General features: G+C 40.0%; 7 non-coding genes across 7 annotated transcripts; all 7 read left to right on the top strand.

Annotated features, from left to right (window-relative positions):
- The first annotated feature begins 3,650 nt into the window (after positions 1–3,650).
- TRNAR-ACG (transfer RNA arginine (anticodon ACG)) lies at positions 3,651–3,723 on the top strand. Its single transcript has one exon. It is a non-coding gene; the product is annotated as a tRNA-Arg (tRNA).
- A 3,350-nt stretch (positions 3,724–7,073) lies between these two features.
- Positions 7,074–7,146, top strand: TRNAR-ACG (transfer RNA arginine (anticodon ACG)). The gene has a single exon. It is a non-coding gene; the product is annotated as a tRNA-Arg (tRNA).
- A 1,073-nt stretch (positions 7,147–8,219) lies between these two features.
- On the top strand, positions 8,220–8,292 carry TRNAR-ACG (transfer RNA arginine (anticodon ACG)). The gene has a single exon. It is a non-coding gene; the product is annotated as a tRNA-Arg (tRNA).
- A 5,084-nt stretch (positions 8,293–13,376) lies between these two features.
- On the top strand, positions 13,377–13,449 carry TRNAR-CCG (transfer RNA arginine (anticodon CCG)). The gene has a single exon. It is a non-coding gene; the product is annotated as a tRNA-Arg (tRNA).
- Positions 13,450–16,220: 2,771 nt separating this feature from the next.
- On the top strand, positions 16,221–16,293 carry TRNAR-CCG (transfer RNA arginine (anticodon CCG)). Its single transcript has one exon. It is a non-coding gene; the product is annotated as a tRNA-Arg (tRNA).
- A 1,055-nt stretch (positions 16,294–17,348) lies between these two features.
- On the top strand, positions 17,349–17,421 carry TRNAW-CCA (transfer RNA tryptophan (anticodon CCA)). The gene has a single exon. It is a non-coding gene; the product is annotated as a tRNA-Trp (tRNA).
- Positions 17,422–17,923: 502 nt separating this feature from the next.
- Positions 17,924–17,996, top strand: TRNAR-ACG (transfer RNA arginine (anticodon ACG)). Its single transcript has one exon. It is a non-coding gene; the product is annotated as a tRNA-Arg (tRNA).
- Positions 17,997–18,396: the final 400 nt, after the last annotated feature.

An 18,396-nucleotide genomic window follows, 5' to 3' on the forward strand; every position in this document is an offset into this window, starting at 1 on the left:
TTCCTGACATCAAGAAATTAGATTATTTAACTCTGTCTGAGCATGTTCATCACAAACATGAAAGATCTTTTGGAAATCACAAAGAACCTTGAAATTGAGATATTTATGGGAAAGGAGCCCTGCAGCAAATGTTCGTTCAGCTACCAAAATGTGACATATGCTGAAATAACCATAGAGCCCTGTAGCAAGGCTTCGATCAGCTCTCAATTTGTGGTGAAAGAGTCCATCAAATACTGCAACAGTTGGGCAAGTGGCGCAATGGATAACGCATCTGACTACGGATCAGAAGATTGTCGGTTCGACTCCTACCTGGCTCAGAAAAGTTGCCGTGATCGTATAGTGGTTAGTACTCTGCGTTGTGGCCGCAGCAACCCCGGTTCGAATCTGGGTCACGGCATGTTACTTTTGTTTCTCTGTCACAACTTTTCAATGTTAGCAGAATTTTAGAAAGTATGCTGAATCTTTGTACTTGCTTGCAATTTTTCGCTATAATGCTAGTTGCCAAAGTATCTATACATGTTTTGAAACTTCAGTCGTGAGAAAATCTCTTGAAAGACAGGGAACTTGACAGAAATTCTCTGACATCAAGAAATTAGATTATTTGGACTCTGAGCATGTTCATCACAAACTTGAAAGATCTTTTGAAAATCACAAAGAACCTTAAAATTGAGATATTTATGGGAAAGGAGCCCTGCAGCAACTGTTCGTTCAGCTACCAAAATGTGACATATACTGAAATAAGCATAGAGCCCTGTAGCAAGGCTTCGATCAGCTCTCAATTTGTGGTGAAAGAGTCCATCAAATGCAACAACAGTTGGGCCAGTGCCTCAATAGATAACACATCTGACTACGGATCAGAAGATTGTAGGTTCAACTCCTACCTGGCTCGAAAAAGTTGCCGTGAGCGTATAGTGGTTAATACTCTGCGTTGAGGCCGCAGCAAATCCGGGTCTAAGCCTGTTGCTTTTGTTTCTCTGTCACAACTTTTCAATGTTAGCAGAATTTTAGAAAGTAAAAATCTTTGTACTTGCTTGCAAGTTTTCGCTATAATGCTAGTTGCCAAAGTATCTATACATCTTTTGAAACTTCAGTCGTGAGAAAATCTCTTGAAAGACAGGGAACTTGACAGAAATTCCTGACATCAAGAAATTAGATTATTTGGACTCTGAGCATGTTCATCACAAACTTGAAAGATCTTTTGGAAATCACAAAGAACCTTAAAATTGAGATATTTATGGGAAAGGAGCCCTGCAGCAACTGTTCGTTCAGCTACCAAAATGTGACATATGCTGAAATAAGCATAGAGCCCTGTAGCAAGGCCTCGATCAGCTCTCAATTTGTGGTGAAAGAGTCCATCAAATGCAACAACAGTTGGGCCAGTTGCACAATGGATAACGCGTCTGACTACTGATCAGAATATTGTAGGTTCAACTCCTACCTGGCTCGGAAAAGTTGCCGTGATCGTATAGTGGTTAGTACTCTGCGTTGTGGCCGCAGCAACCCAGGTTCGAATCTGGGTCACGGCATGTTACTTTTGTTTCTCTGTCACAACTTTTCAATGTTAGCAGAATTTTAGAAAGTATGCTGAATCTTTGTACTTGCTTGCAAATTTTCGTTATAATGCTGGTTGCCAAAGTATCTATACATGTTTTGAAACTTCAGTTGTGAGAAAATCTCTTGAAAGACAGGGAACTTGACAGAAATTCCTGACATCAAGAAATTAGATTATTTAACTCTGTCTGAGCATGTTCATCACAAACATGAAAGATCTTTTGGAAATCACAAAGAACCTTGAAATTGAGATATTTATGGGAAAGGAGCCCTGCAGCAAATGTTCGTTCAGCTACCAAAATGTGACATATGCTGAAATAACCATAGAGCCCTGTAGCAAGGCTTCGATCAGCTCTCAATTTGTGGTGAAAGAGTCCATCAAATACTGCAACAGTTGGGCAAGTGGCGCAATGGATAACGCATCTGACTACGGATCAGAAGATTGTCGGTTCGACTCCTACCTGGCTCAGAAAAGTTGCCGTGATCGTATAGTGGTTAGTACTCTGCGTTGTGGCCGCAGCAACCCCGGTTCGAATCTGGGTCACGGCATGTTACTTTTGTTTCTCTGTCACAACTTTTCAATGTTAGCAGAATTTTAGAAAGTATGCTGAATCTTTGTACTTGCTTGCAATTTTTCGCTATAATGCTAGTTGCCATAGTATCTATACATGTTTTGAAACTTCAGTCGTGAGAAAATCTCTTGAAAGACAGGGAACTTGACAGAAATTCTCTGACATCAAGAAATTAGATTATTTGGACTCTGAGCATGTTCATCACAAACTTGAAAGATCTTTTGAAAATCACAAAGAACCTTAAAATTGAGATATTTATGGGAAAGGAGCCCTGCAGCAACTGTTCGTTCAGCTACCAAAATGTGACATATACTGAAATAAGCATAGAGCCCTGTAGCAAGGCTTCGATCAGCTCTCAATTTGTGGTGAAAGAGTCCATCAAATGCAACAACAGTTGGGCCAGTGCCTCAATAGATAACACATCTGACTACGGATCAGAAGATTGTAGGTTCAACTCCTACCTGGCTCGAAAAAGTTGCCGTGAGCGTATAGTGGTTAATACTCTGCGTTGAGGCCGCAGCAAATCCGGGTCTAAGCCTGTTGCTTTTGTTTCTCTGTCACAACTTTTCAATGTTAGCAGAATTTTAGAAAGTAAAAATCTTTGTACTTGCTTGCAAGTTTTCGCTATAATGCTAGTTGCCAAAGTATCTATACATCTTTTGAAACTTCAGTCGTGAGAAAATCTCTTGAAAGACAGGGAACTTGACAGAAATTCCTGACATCAAGAAATTAGATTATTTGGACTCTGAGCATGTTCATCACAAACTTGAAAGATCTTTTGGAAATCACAAAGAACCTTAAAATTGAGATATGTATGGGAAAGGAGCCCTGCAGCAACTGTTCGTTCAGCTACCAAAATGTGACATATGCTGAAATAAGCATAGAGCCCTGTAGCAAGGCCTCGATCAGCTCTCAATTTGTGGTGAAAGAGTCCATCAAATGCAACAACAGTTGGGCCAGTTGCACAATGGATAACGCGTCTGACTACTGATCAGAATATTGTAGGTTCAACTCCTACCTGGCTCGGAAAAGTTGCCGTGATCGTATAGTGGTTAGTACTCTGCGTTGTGGCCGCAGCAACCCCGGTTCGAATGCGGGTCACGGCATGTTACTTTTGTTTCTCTGTTATAACTTTCAATGTTAGCAGAATTTTAGAAAGTATGCTGAATCTTTGTACTTGCTTGCAATTTTTCGCTATAATGCTAGTTGCCAAAGTTTCTATACATGTTTTGAAACTTCAGTTGTGAGAAAATCTCTTGAAAGACAGGGAACTTGACAGAAATTCCTGACATCAAGAAAGTAGATTATTTGGACACTGTCTGAGCATGTTCATCATAAACTTGAAAGATCTTTTGGAAATCACAAAGAACCTTGAAATTGAGATATTTATGGGAAAGGAACCCTGCAGCAACTGTTCGTTCAGCTACCAAAATGTGACATATGCTTAAATAAGCATAGAGCCCTGTAGCAAGGCTTCGATCAGCTCTCAATTTGTGGTGAAAGAGTCCATCAAATACTGCAACAGTTGGGCCAGTGGCGCAATGGATAACGCATCTGACTACGGATCAGAAGATTGTCGGTTCGACTCCTACCTGGCTCGGAAAATTTACCGTGATCGTATAGTGCTTAGTTTTCTGCGTTGTGGCCGCAGCAACCTCGGTTCGAATCCGGGTCTAAGCATGTTGCTTTTGTTTCTCTGTCACAACTTTTCAATGTTAGCAGAATTTTAGAAAGTATGCTGAATCTTTGTACTTGCTTGCAAATTTTCGTTATAATGCTGGTTGCCAAAGTATCTATACATGTTTTGAAACTAAGGTCGTGAGAAAATCTCTTGAAAGACAGGGAACTTGACAGAAATTCCTGACATCAAGAAATTAGATTATTTGGACTCTGTCTGAGCATGTTCATCACAAACTTGAAAGATCTTTTGGAAATCACAAAGAACCTTAAAATTGAGATATTTATGGGAAAGGAGCCCTGCAGCAACTGTTCGTTCAGCTACCAAAATGTGACATATGCTGAAATAACCATAGAGCCCTGTAGCAAGGCTTCGATCAACTCTCAATTTGTGGTGAAAGAGTCCACCAAATACAACAACAGTTTGGCCAGTGGCGCAATGTATAACACGTCTGACTACGAATCAGAAGATTTTAGGTTTGACTCCTACCTGGCTCGGAAAAATTGCCGTGATCGTATGGTGGTTAGTACTCTGCGTTGTGGCCACAGCAACCCCGGTTCGAATCTGGGTCACTGCATGTTACTTTTGTTTCTCTGTCACAACTTTTCAATGTTAGCAGAATTTTAGAAAGTATGCTGAATCTTTGTACTTGCTTGCAATTTTTCGCTATAATGCTAGTTGCCAAAGTATCTATACATGTTTTGAAACTTCAGTCGTGAGAAAATCTCTTGAAAGACAGGGAACTTGACAGAAATTCCTGACATCAAGAAATTAGATTATTTGGACTCTGAGCATGTTCATCACAAACTTGAAAGATCTTTTGGAAATCACAAAGAACCTTAAAATTGAGATATTTATGGGAAAGGAGCCCTGCAGCAACTGTTCGTTCAGCTACCAAAATGTGACATATGCTGAAATAAGCATAGAGCCCTGTAGCAAGGACTCGATCAGCTCTCAATTTGTGGTGAAAGAGTCCATCAAATGCAACAACAGTTGGGCCAGTTGCACAATGGATAACGCGTCTGACTACTGATCAGAATATTGTAGGTTCAACTCCTACCTGGCTCGGAAAAGTTGCCGTGATCGTATAGTGGTTAGTACTCTGCGTTGTGGCCGCAGCAACCCCGGTTCGAATCTGGGTCACGGCATGTTACTTTTGTTTCTCTGTCACAACTTTTCAATGTTAGCAGAATTTTAGAAAGTATGCTGAATCTTTGTACTTGCTTGCAAATTTTCGTTATAATGCTGGTTGCCAAAGTATCTATACATGTTTTGAAACTTCAGTTGTGAGAAAATCTCTTGAAAGACAGGGAACTTGACAGAAATTCCTGACATCAAGAAATTAGATTATTTAACTCTGTCTGAGCATGTTCATCACAAACATGAAAGATCTTTTGGAAATCACAAAGAACCTTGAAATTGAGATATTTATGGGAAAGGAGCCCTGCAGCAAATGTTCGTTCAGCTACCAAAATGTGACATATGCTGAAATAACCATAGAGCCCTGTAGCAAGGCTTCGATCAGCTCTCAATTTGTGGTGAAAGAGTCCATCAAATACTGCAACAGTTGGGCAAGTGGCGCAATGGATAACGCATCTGACTACGGATCAGAAGATTGTCGGTTCGACTCCTACCTGGCTCAGAAAAGTTGCCGTGATCGTATAGTGGTTAGTACTCTGCGTTGTGGCCGCAGCAACCCCGGTTCGAATCTGGGTCACGGCATGTTACTTTTGTTTCTCTGTCACAACTTTTCAATGTTAGCAGAATTTTAGAAAGTATGCTGAATCTTTGTACTTGCTTGCAATTTTTCGCTATAATGCTAGTTGCCATAGTATCTATACATGTTTTGAAACTTCAGTCGTGAGAAAATCTCTTGAAAGACAGGGAACTTGACAGAAATTCTCTGACATCAAGAAATTAGATTATTTGGACTCTGAGCATGTTCATCACAAACTTGAAAGATCTTTTGAAAATCACAAAGAACCTTAAAATTGAGATATTTATGGGAAAGGAGCCCTGCAGCAACTGTTCGTTCAGCTACCAAAATGTGACATATACTGAAATAAGCATAGAGCCCTGTAGCAAGGCTTCGATCAGCTCTCAATTTGTGGTGAAAGAGTCCATCAAATGCAACAACAGTTGGGCCAGTGCCTCAATAGATAACACATCTGACTACGGATCAGAAGATTGTAGGTTCAACTCCTACCTGGCTCGAAAAAGTTGCCGTGAGCGTATAGTGGTTAATACTCTGCGTTGAGGCCGCAGCAAATCCGGGTCTAAGCCTGTTGCTTTTGTTTCTCTGTCACAACTTTTCAATGTTAGCAGAATTTTAGAAAGTAAAAATCTTTGTACTTGCTTGCAAGTTTTCGCTATAATGCTAGTTGCCAAAGTATCTATACATCTTTTGAAACTTCAGTCGTGAGAAAATCTCTTGAAAGACAGGGAACTTGACAGAAATTCCTGACATCAAGAAATTAGATTATTTGGACTCTGAGCATGTTCATCACAAACTTGAAAGATCTTTTGGAAATCACAAAGAACCTTAAAATTGAGATATGTATGGGAAAGGAGCCCTGCAGCAACTGTTCGTTCAGCTACCAAAATGTGACATATGCTGAAATAAGCATAGAGCCCTGTAGCAAGGCCTCGATCAGCTCTCAATTTGTGGTGAAAGAGTCCATCAAATGCAACAACAGTTGGGCCAGTTGCACAATGGATAACGCGTCTGACTACTGATCAGAATATTGTAGGTTCAACTCCTACCTGGCTCGGAAAAGTTGCCGTGATCGTATAGTGGTTAGTACTCTGCGTTGTGGCCGCAGCAACCCCGGTTCGAATGCGGGTCACGGCATGTTACTTTTGTTTCTCTGTTATAACTTTCAATGTTAGCAGAATTTTAGAAAGTATGCTGAATCTTTGTACTTGCTTGCAATTTTTCGCTATAATGCTAGTTGCCAAAGTTTCTATACATGTTTTGAAACTTCAGTTGTGAGAAAATCTCTTGAAAGACAGGGAACTTGACAGAAATTCCTGACATCAAGAAAGTAGATTATTTGGACACTGTCTGAGCATGTTCATCATAAACTTGAAAGATCTTTTGGAAATCACAAAGAACCTTGAAATTGAGATATTTATGGGAAAGGAACCCTGCAGCAACTGTTCGTTCAGCTACCAAAATGTGACATATGCTTAAATAAGCATAGAGCCCTGTAGCAAGGCTTCGATCAGCTCTCAATTTGTGGTGAAAGAGTCCATCAAATACTGCAACAGTTGGGCCAGTGGCGCAATGGATAACGCATCTGACTACGGATCAGAAGATTGTCGGTTCGACTCCTACCTGGCTCGGAAAATTTACCGTGATCGTATAGTGCTTAGTTTTCTGCGTTGTGGCCGCAGCAACCTCGGTTCGAATCCGGGTCTAAGCATGTTGCTTTTGTTTCTCTGTCACAACTTTTCAATGTTAGCAGAATTTTAGAAAGTATGCTGAATCTTTGTACTTGCTTGCAAATTTTCGTTATAATGCTGGTTGCCAAAGTATCTATACATGTTTTGAAACTAAGGTCGTGAGAAAATCTCTTGAAAGACAGGGAACTTGACAGAAATTCCTGACATCAAGAAATTAGATTATTTGGACTCTGTCTGAGCATGTTCATCACAAACTTGAAAGATCTTTTGGAAATCACAAAGAACCTTAAAATTGAGATATTTATGGGAAAGGAGCCCTGCAGCAACTGTTCGTTCAGCTACCAAAATGTGACATATGCTGAAATAACCATAGAGCCCTGTAGCAAGGCTTCGATCAACTCTCAATTTGTGGTGAAAGAGTCCACCAAATACAACAACAGTTTGGCCAGTGGCGCAATGTATAACACGTCTGACTACGAATCAGAAGATTTTAGGTTTGACTCCTACCTGGCTCGGAAAAATTGCCGTGATCGTATGGTGGTTAGTACTCTGCGTTGTGGCCACAGCAACCCCGGTTCGAATCTGGGTCACTGCATGTTACTTTTGTTTCTCTGTCACAACTTTTCAATGTTAGCAGAATTTTAGAAAGTATGCTGAATCTTTGTACTTGCTTGCAATTTTTCGCTATAATGCTAGTTGCCAAAGTATCTATACATGTTTTGAAACTTCAGTCGTGAGAAAATCTCTTGAAAGACAGGGAACTTGACAGAAATTCCTGACATCAAGAAATTAGATTATTTGGACTCTGAGCATGTTCATCACAAACTTGAAAGATCTTTTGGAAATCACAAAGAACCTTAAAATTGAGATATTTATGGGAAAGGAGCCCTGCAGCAACAGTTCCTTCAGCTACCAAAATGTGACATATGCTGAAATAACCATAGAGCCCTGTAGCAAGGCTTCGATCAGCTCTCAATTTGTGGTGAAAGAGTCCATCAAATACAGCAACAGTTGGGCCAGGGGCGCAATGGATAACGCATCTGACTACGGATCAGAAGATTGTAGGTTCAACTCCTACCTGGCTCGGAAAAGTTGCCGTGATCGTATAGTGGTTAGTACTCTGCGTTGTGGCCGCAGCAACCCCAGTTCGAATCTGGGTCACTGCATGTTACTTTTGTTTCTCTGTCACAACTTTTCAATGTTAGCAGAATTTTAGAAAGTATGCTGAATCTTTGTACTTGCTTGCAATTTTTCGCTATAATGCTAGTTGCCAAAGTATCTATACATGTTTTGAAACTTCAGTCGTGAGAAAATCTCTTGAAAGACAGGGAACTTGACAGAAATTCCTGACATCAAGAAATTAGATTATTTGGACTCTGAGCATGTTCATCACAAACTTGAAAGATCTTTTGGAAATCACAAAGAACCTTAAAATTGAGATATTTATGGAAAAGGAGCCCTGCAGCAACTGTTCGTTCAGCTACCAAAATGTGACATATGCTGAAATAAGCATAGAGCCCTGTAGCAAGGCTTCGATCAGCTCTCAATTTCTGGTGAAAGAGTCCATCAAATGCAACAACAGTTGGGCCAGTGGCGCAATGTATAACACGTCTGACTACGGATCAGAAGATTTTAGGTTTGACTCCTACCTGGCTCTGAAAAATTGCCGTGATCATATGGTGGTTAATACTCTGCGTTGTGGCCACAGCAACCCCGGTTCGTATCTGGGTCACTGCATGTTGCTTTTGTTTCTCTGTCACAACTTTTCAATGTTAGCAGAATTTTAGAAAGTATGCTGAATCTTTGTACTTGCTTGCAATTTTTCGCTATAATGCTAGTTGCCAAAGTATCTATACATGTTTTGAAACTTCAGTTGTGAGAAAATCTCTTGAAAGACAGGGAACTTGACAGAAATTCCTGACATCAAGAAATTAGATTATTTGGACTCTGTCTGAGCATGTTCATCACAAACTTGAAAGATCTTTTGGAAATCACAAAGAACCTTAAAATTGAGATATTTATGGGAAAGGTGCCCTGCAGCAACAGTTCCTTCAGCTACCAAAATGTGACATATGCTGAAATAACCATAGAGCCCTGTAGCAAGGCTTCGATCAGCTCTCAATTTGTGGTGAAAGAGTCCATCAAATACAGCAACAGTTGGGCCAGGGGCGCAATGGATAACGCATCTGACTACGGGTCAGAAGATTGTAGGTTCGACTCCTACCTGGCTCGGAAAAGTTGCCGTGATCGTATAGTGGTTAGTACTCTGCGTTGTGGCCGCAACAACCCCGGTTCGAATCTGGGTCATGGCATGTTACTTTTGTTTCTCTGTCACAACTTTTCAATATTAGCAGAATTTTAGAAAGTATGCTGAATCTTTGTACTTGCTTGCAATTTTTCGCTATAATGCTAGTTGCCAAAGTATCTATACATGTTTTGAAACTTCAGTTGTGAGAAAATCTCTTGAAGGACAGGGAACTTGACAGAAATTCCTGACATCAAGAAATTAGATTATTTGGACTCTGTCTGAGCATGTTCATCACAAACTTGAAAGATCTTTTGGAAATCACAAAGAACCTTAAAATTGAGATATTTATGGGAAAGGTGCCCTGCAGCAACAGTTCCTTCAGCTACCAAAATGTGACATATGCTGAAATAACCATAGAGCCCTGTAGCAAGGCTTCGATCAGCTCTCAATTTGTGGTGAAAGAGTCCATCAATTACAACAGCAGTTGGGCAAGTGGCGCAATGGATAACGCATCTGACTACGAATCAGAAGATTGTAGGTTTGACTCCTACCTGGCTCGGAAAAGTTGCCATGATCATATAGTGGTTAGTACTCTGCGTTGTGGCCGCAGCAACCTCGGTTCGAATCCGGGTCACGGCATGTTACTTTTGATTCTCTGTCACAACTTTTCAATGTTAGCAGAATTTTAGAAAGTATGCTGAATCTTTGTACTTGCTTGCAATTTTTCGCTATAATGCTAGTTGCCAAAGTATCTATACATGTTTTGAAACTTAAGTCGTGAGAAAATCTCTTGAAAGACAGGGAACTTGACAGAAATTCCTGACATCAAGAAATTAGATTATTTGGACTCTGTCTGAGCATGTTCATCTCAAACTTGAAAGAACTTTTGGAAATCACAAAGAATCTTGAAATTGAGATATTTATGGGAAAGGAGCCCTGCAGCAACTGTTCATTCAGCTACCAAAATGTGACATATGCTGAAATAACCATAGAGCCCTGTAGCAAGGCTTCGATCAGCTCTCAATTTGTGGTGAAAGAGTCCATCAAATACAACAACAGTTGGGCCAGTGGCGCAATGTGTAACACATTTGACTCCAGATCAGAAGATTGTAGGTTCGACTCCTACCTGGCTTGGAAAAGTTGCCATGATCATATAGTGGTTAGTACTTTGCGTTGTGGCAGCAACAACCCCGCTTCGAATCCGGGTCACGGCATATTACTTTTGTTTCTCTGTCACAACTTTTCAATGTTAGCAGAATTTTAGAAAGTATGCTGAATCTTTGTACTTGCTTGCTATTTTTCGCTATAATGCTAGTTGCCAAAGTATCTATACATGTTTTGAAACTTCAGTTGTGAGAAAATCTCTTGAAAGACAGGGAACTTGACAGAAATTCCTGACATCAAGAAATTAGATTAGTTGGACTCTGAGCATGTTCACCTCAAACTTGAAAGAACTTTTGGAAATCACAAAGAATCTTGAAATTGAGATATTTATGGGAAAGGAGCCCTGCAGCAACTGTTCATTCAGCTACCAAAATGTGACATATGCTGAAATAACCATAGAGCCCTGTAGCAAGGCTTCGATCAGCTCTCAATTTGTGGTGAAAGAGTCCATCAACTACAACAACAGTTGGGCCAGTGGCGCAATGGATAATGCATCTGACTACGGATCAGAAGATTGTAGGTTCAACTCCTACCTTGCTCGGAAAAGTTGCCGTGATCGTATAGTGGTTAGTACTCTGCGTTCTGGCCGCAGCAACCCCCGTTCGAATCCGGGTCACGGCATGTTACTTTTGTTTCTCTGTCACAACTTTTCAATGTTAGCAGAATTTTAGAAAGTATGCTGAATCTTTGTACTTGCTTGCAATTTTTCGCTATAATGCTAGTTGCCAAAGTATCTATACATGTTTTGAAACTTCAGTTGTGAGAAAATCTCTTGAAAGACAGGGAACTTGACAGAAATTCCTGACATCAAGAAATTAGATTATTTGGACTCTGTCTGACCATGTTCACCTCAAACTTGAAAGAACTTTTGGAAATCACAAAGAATCTTGAAATTGAGATATTTATGGGAAAGGGGCCCTGCAGCAACTGTTCATTCAGCTACCAAAATGTGACATATGCTGAAATAACCATAGAGCCCTGTAGCAAGGCTTCGATCAGCTCTCAATTTGTGGTGAAAGAGTCCATCAAAAACAACAACAGTTGGGCCCGTGGCGCAATGGATAACGCATTTGACTCCGGATCAGAAGATTGTAGGTTCGACTCCTACCTGGCTTGGAAAAATTGCCATGATCATATAGTGGTTAGTACTCTGCATTGTGGCAGCAGCAACCCCAGTTCAAATCCTGGTCATAGCATGTTACTTCTGTTTCTCTGTCACAAATTTTCAATGTTAGCAGAATTTTAAAAAGTATGCTGAATCTTTTTACTTGCTTGCAATTTTTCGCTATAATGCTAGTTGCCAAAGTATCTATACATGTTTTGAAACTTCAGTTGTGAGAAAATCTCTTGAAAGACAGGGAACTTGACAGAAATTCCTGACATCAAGAAATTAGATTATTTGGACTCTGTCTGAGCATGTTCATCACAAACTTGAAAGATATTTTGGAAATCACAAAGAACCTTGAAATTGAGATATTTATGGGAAAGGAGCCCTGCACCAACTTTTTGTTTTGCTACCAAAATGTGACATATGCTGAAATAACCATAGAGCCTGTAGCAAGGCTTCGATCAGCTCTCAATTTGTGGTGAAAGAGTCCATCAAATACAACAACAGTTGGGCCAGTGGCACAATGGATAACGCGTTTGACTCCAGATCAGAAGATTGTAGGTTCGACTCCTACCTGGCTTGGAAAAATTGCCATGATCATATAGTGGTTAGTACTCTACATTGTGGCAGCAGCAACCCCAGTTCAAATCCTGGTCACAGCATGTTACTTCTGTTTCTCTGTCACAAATTTTCAATGTTAGCAGAATTTTAGAAAGTATGCTGAATCTTTTTACTTGCTTGCAATTTTTCGCTATAATGCTAGTTGCCAAAGTATCTATACATGTTTTGAAACTTCAGTTGTGAGAAAATCTCTTGAAAGACAGGGAACTTGACAGAAATTCCTGACATCAAGAAATTAGATTATTTGGACTCTGTCTGAGCATGTTCATCACAAACTTGAAAGATATTTTGGAAATCACAAAGAACCTTGAAATTGAGATATTTATGGGAAAGGAGCCCTGCAGCAACTTTTTGTTCAGCTACCAAAATGTGACATATGCTGAAATAACCATAGAGCCTGTAGCAAGGCTTCGATCAGCTCTCAATTTGTGGTGAAAGAGTCCATCAAATACAACAGCAGATGGGCCAGTGGCGCAATGGATAACACATCTGACTACGGATCAGAAGATTGTAGGTTCGACTCATACCTGGCTCGGAAAAATTGCAGTGATTGTATGGTGGTTGTGTTGTGGCCGCAGCAACCCTGCTTCGAATCCGGGTCACGGCATGTTACTTTTGTTTCTCTGTCACAACTTTTCAATGTTAGCAGAATTTTAGAAAGTATGCTGAATCTTTGTACTTGCTTGCAAATTTTCGTTATAATGCTGGTTGCCAAAGTATCTGTACATGTTTTGAAACTTAAGTCGTGAGAAAATCTCTTGAAAGACAGGGAACTTGACAGAAATTCCTTAGATCAAGAAATTAGATTATTTGGACTCTGTCTGAGCATGTTCACCTCAAACTTGAAAGAACTTTTGGAAATCACAAAGAATCTTGAAATTGAGATATTTATGGGAAAGGAGCCCTGCAGCAACTGTTCATTCAGCTACCAAAATGTGACATATGCTGAAATAACCATAGAGCCCTGTAGCAAGGCTTCGATCAGCTCTCAATTTGTGGTGAAAGAGTCCATCAAATACAACAACAGTTGGGCCAGTGGCGCAATGGATAACGCGTTTGACTCCGGATCAGAAGATTGTAGGTTCGACTCCTACCTGGCTTGGAAAAATTGCCATGATCATATAGTGGTTAGTACTCTGCGTTGTGGCAGCAGCAATCCTGGTCACAGCATGTTACTTCTGTTTCTCTGTCACAAATTTTCAATGTTAGCAGAATTTTAGAAAGTATGCTGAATCTTTTTACTTGCTTGCAATTTTTCGCTATAATGCTAGTTGCCAAAGTATCTATACATGTTTTGAAACTTCAGTTGTGAGAAAATCTCTTGAAAGACAGGGAACTTGACAGAAATTCCTGACATCAAGAAATTAGATTATTTGGACTCTGTCTGAGCATGTTCATCACAAACTTGAAAGATATTTTGGAAATCACAAAGAACCTTGAAATTGAGATATTTATGGGAAAGGAGCCCTGCAGCAACTTTTTGTTCAGCTACCAAAATGTGACATATGCTGAAATAACCATAGAGCCTGTAGCAAGGCTTCGATCAGCTCTCAATTTGTGGTGAAAGAGTCCATCAAATACAACAGCAGATGGGCCAGTGGCGCAATTGATAACACATCTGACTACGGATCAGAAGATTGTAGGTTCGACTCATACCTGGCTCGGAAAAATTGCCGTGATTGTATGGTGGTTGTGTTGTGGCCGCAGCAACCCTGCTTCGAAACCGGGTCACGGCATGTTACTTTTGTTTCTCTGTCACAACTTTTCAATGTTAGCAGAATTTTAGAAAGTATGCTGAATCTTTGTACTTGCTTGCAATTTTTCGCTATAATGCTAGTTGCCAAAGTATCTATACATGTTTTGAAACTTCAGTTGTGAGAAAATCTCTTGAAAGACAGGGAACTTGACAGAAATTCCTGACATCAAGAAATTAGATTATTTGGACTCTGTCTGACCATGTTCACCTCAAACTTGAAAGAACTTTTGGAAATCACAAAGAATCTTGAAATTGAGATATTTATGGGAAAGGGGCCCTGCAGCAACTGTTCATTCAGCTACCAAAATGTGACATATGCTGAAATAACCATAGAGCCCTGTAGCAAGGCTTCGATCAGCTCTCAATTTGTGGTGAAAGAGTCCATCAAAAACAACAACAGTTGGGCCCGTGGCGCAATGGATAACGCATTTGACTCCGGATCAGAAGATTGTAGGTTCGACTCCTACCTGGCTTGGAAAAATTGCCATGATCATATAGTGGTTAGTACTCTGCATTGTGGCAGCAGCAACCCCAGTTCAAATCCTGGTCATAGCATGTTACTTCTGTTTCTCTGTCACAAATTTTCAATGTTAGCAGAATTTTAAAAAGTATGCTGAATCTTTTTACTTGCTTGCAATTTTTCGCTATAATGCTAGTTGCCAAAGTATCTATACATGTTTTGAAACTTCAGTTGTGAGAAAATCTCTTGAAAGACAGGGAACTTGACAGAAATTCCTGACATCAAGAAATTAGATTATTTGGACTCTGTCTGAGCATGTTCATCACAAACTTGAAAGATATTTTGGAAATCACAAAGAACCTTGAAATTGAGATATTTATGGGAAAGGAGCCCTGCACCAACTTTTTGTTTTGCTACCAAAATGTGACATATGCTGAAATAACCATAGAGCCTGTAGCAAGGCTTCGATCAGCTCTCAATTTGTGGTGAAAGAGTCCATCAAATACAACAACAGTTGGGCCAGTGGCACAATGGATAACGCGTTTGACTCCAGATCAGAAGATTGTAGGTTCGACTCCTACCTGGCTTGGAAAAATTGCCATGATCATATAGTGGTTAGTACTCTACATTGTGGCAGCAGCAACCCCAGTTCAAATCCTGGTCACAGCATGTTACTTCTGTTTCTCTGTCACAAATTTTCAATGTTAGCAGAATTTTAGAAAGTATGCTGAATCTTTTTACTTGCTTGCAATTTTTCGCTATAATGCTAGTTGCCAAAGTATCTATACATGTTTTGAAACTTCAGTTGTGAGAAAATCTCTTGAAAGACAGGGAACTTGACAGAAATTCCTGACATCAAGAAATTAGATTATTTGGACTCTGTCTGAGCATGTTCATCACAAACTTGAAAGATATTTTGGAAATCACAAAGAACCTTGAAATTGAGATATTTATGGGAAAGGAGCCCTGCAGCAACTTTTTGTTCAGCTACCAAAATGTGACATATGCTGAAATAACCATAGAGCCTGTAGCAAGGCTTCGATCAGCTCTCAATTTGTGGTGAAAGAGTCCATCAAATACAACAGCAGATGGGCCAGTGGCGCAATGGATAACACATCTGACTACGGATCAGAAGATTGTAGGTTCGACTCATACCTGGCTCGGAAAAATTGCAGTGATTGTATGGTGGTTGTGTTGTGGCCGCAGCAACCCTGCTTCGAATCCGGGTCACGGCATGTTACTTTTGTTTCTCTGTCACAACTTTTCAATGTTAGCAGAATTTTAGAAAGTATGCTGAATCTTTGTACTTGCTTGCAAATTTTCGTTATAATGCTGGTTGCCAAAGTATCTGTACATGTTTTGAAACTTAAGTCGTGAGAAAATCTCTTGAAAGACAGGGAACTTGACAGAAATTCCTTAGATCAAGAAATTAGATTATTTGGACTCTGTCTGAGCATGTTCACCTCAAACTTGAAAGAACTTTTGGAAATCACAAAGAATCTTGAAATTGAGATATTTATGGGAAAGGAGCCCTGCAGCAACTGTTCATTCAGCTACCAAAATGTGACATATGCTGAAATAACCATAGAGCCCTGTAGCAAGGCTTCGATCAGCTCTCAATTTGTGGTGAAAGAGTCCATCAAATACAACAACAGTTGGGCCAGTGGCGCAATGGATAACGCGTTTGACTCCGGATCAGAAGATTGTAGGTTCGACTCCTACCTGGCTTGGAAAAATTGCCATGATCATATAGTGGTTAGTACTCTGCGTTGTGGCAGCAGCAATCCTGGTCACAGCATGTTACTTCTGTTTCTCTGTCACAAATTTTCAATGTTAGCAGAATTTTAGAAAGTATGCTGAATCTTTTTACTTGCTTGCAATTTTTCGCTATAATGCTAGTTGCCAAAGTATCTATACATGTTTTGAAACTTCAGTTGTGAGAAAATCTCTTGAAAGACAGGGAACTTGACAGAAATTCCTGACATCAAGAAATTAGATTATTTGGACTCTGTCTGAGCATGTTCATCACAAACTTGAAAGATATTTTGGAAATCACAAAGAACCTTGAAATTGAGATATTTATGGGAAAGGAGCCCTGCAGCAACTTTTTGTTCAGCTACCAAAATGTGACATATGCTGAAATAACCATAGAGCCTGTAGCAAGGCTTCGATCAGCTCTCAATTTGTGGTGAAAGAGTCCATCAAATACAACAGCAGATGGGCCAGTGGCGCAATTGATAACACATCTGACTACGGATCAGAAGATTGTAGGTTCGACTCATACCTGGCTCGGAAAAATTGCCGTGATTGTATGGTGGTTGTGTTGTGGCCGCAGCAACCCTGCTTCGAAACCGGGTCACGGCATGTTACTTTTGTTTCTCTGTCACAACTTTTCAATGTTAGCAGAATTTTAGAAAGTATGCTGAATCTTTGTACTTGCTTGCAAATTTTCGTTATAATGCTGGTTGCCAAAGTATCTATACATGTTTTGAAACTTAAGTCTTGAGAAAATCTCTTGAAAGACAGGGAACTTGACAGAAATTCCTGACATCAAGAAATTAGATTATTTGGACTCTGTCTGAGCATGTTCATCTCAAACTTGAAAGATCTTTTGGAAATCACAAAGAACCTTGAAATTGAGATATTTATGGGAAAGGAGCCCTGCAGCAACTGTTTGTTCAGCTACCAAAATGTGACATATGCTGAAATAACCATAGAGCCTGTAGCAAGGCTTCGATCAGCTCTCAATTTGTGGTGAAAGAGTCCATCAATTACAACAACAGTTGGGCCAGTGGCGCAATGGATAACGCGTTTGACTCCAGATCAGAAGATTGTAGGTTCAACTCCTACCTGGCTTGGAAAAGTTGCCATGATCATATAGTGGTTAGTACTTTGCGTTGTGGCAGCAGCAACCCCGGTTCGAATCCTGGTCACAGCATGTTACTTTTGTTTCTCTGTCACAAATTTTCAATGTTAGCAGAATTTTAGAAAGTATGCTGAATCTTTTTACTTGCTTACAATTTTTCGCTATAATGCTAGTTGCCAAAGTATCTATACATGTTTTGAAACTTCAGTTGTGAGAATATCTCTTGAAAGACAGGGAACTTGACAGAAATTCCTGACATCAAGAAATTAGATTATTTGGACTCTGTCTGAGCATGTTCATCACAAACTTGAAAGATCTTTTGGAAATCACAAAGAACCTTGAAATTTAGATATTTATGGGAAAGGAGCCCTGCATCAACTGTTCGTTCAGCTACCAAAATGTGACATATGCTGAAATAACCATAGAGCCCTGTAGCAAGGCTTCGATCAGCTCTCAATTTGTGGTGAAAGAGTCCATCAATAACAACAACAGTTGGGCCAGTGGCGCAATGGATAACGCGTCTGACTACGAATCAGAAGATTGTAGGTTCGACTCCTGCCTGGCTCGGAAAAATTGCAGTGATCGTATGGTGGTTGCGTTTTGGATGCAGCAACCCCGATTCGAGTCCGGATCACGGCATGTTACTTTTGTTTCTCTGTCACAAATTTTCAATGTTAGCAGAATTTTAGAAAGTATGCTGAATATTTGTACTTGCTTGCAATTTTTCGCTATAATGCTAGTTCCCAAAATATCTATACATGTTTTGAAACTTTAGTTGTGAGAAAATCTCTTGAAAGACTGGGAACTTGACAGAAATTCCTGATATCAAGAAATTAGATTATTTGGACTCTGTCTGAGCATGTTCATCACAAACTTGAAAGATCTTTTAGAAATCACAAAGAACCTTGAAAATGAGATATTTATGGGAAAGGAGCCCTGCAGCAACTGTTAGTTCAGCTACCAAAAT

The sequence above is a fragment of the Mixophyes fleayi genome (genome assembly GCF_038048845.1).
Source record: "Mixophyes fleayi isolate aMixFle1 chromosome 4 unlocalized genomic scaffold, aMixFle1.hap1 SUPER_4_unloc_1, whole genome shotgun sequence".
Lineage (NCBI taxonomy): Eukaryota > Metazoa > Chordata > Amphibia > Anura > Limnodynastidae > Mixophyes > Mixophyes fleayi.